Raw genomic sequence first — 455 nt, 5'->3', positions numbered from 1 at the left:
ACAGGACAGGACAGGCCTGCTGCATTGTACCTGCATCCCTCAGCCCCCAAAGTCATTCTGTTGGAACATCCTATACCTTGATGATGAGTAGGTCTTCTCCCTGCCAGTTATGGGGCTAAATGTGTGTATTCAATTTTGGTTACATGTGATCCCAGCTGGTGCTTCAGCTGCACTTTTACAGCACATAGTGTGTGCAAAGGGGTCCCCAACTAGCTTCCTCGCTGCCTTTGGGGAGATGTGGTTCCATATGCAACCTCTGCCACCTATGCACCAAGTCCTGGCACCTCATGGGAGAGGCACAGGTCCCATCTCTTTAGGATCTGCTTCAAAATGGGGCCACATTTCAGTGAAACTCTGTAGAAGCCACTTTCTTGCTGTGAGGGGCTTGCCCTAGTGTGAGGTGACAAGAACCCTTGTTTTCATGCAGTTTAAACTGGAAACAGCCTGCAGCCAAG

General features: G+C 50.1%; 1 protein-coding gene across 1 annotated transcript in view; it reads right to left on the bottom strand.

Moving 5' to 3' along the window:
• MAMLD1 (mastermind-like domain containing 1) overlaps positions 1–455 on the bottom strand; it is a 61,790-nt gene that overhangs the window by 314 nt on the left and 61,021 nt on the right. The window lies entirely within an intron of this gene.

This window comes from Bison bison, unplaced genomic scaffold (assembly GCF_000754665.1).
Source record: "Bison bison bison isolate TAMUID 2011002044 unplaced genomic scaffold, Bison_UMD1.0 scf7180017864529, whole genome shotgun sequence".
NCBI lineage: Eukaryota > Metazoa > Chordata > Mammalia > Artiodactyla > Bovidae > Bison > Bison bison.
This window is presented reverse-complemented; position numbering and strand designations above follow the sequence as displayed.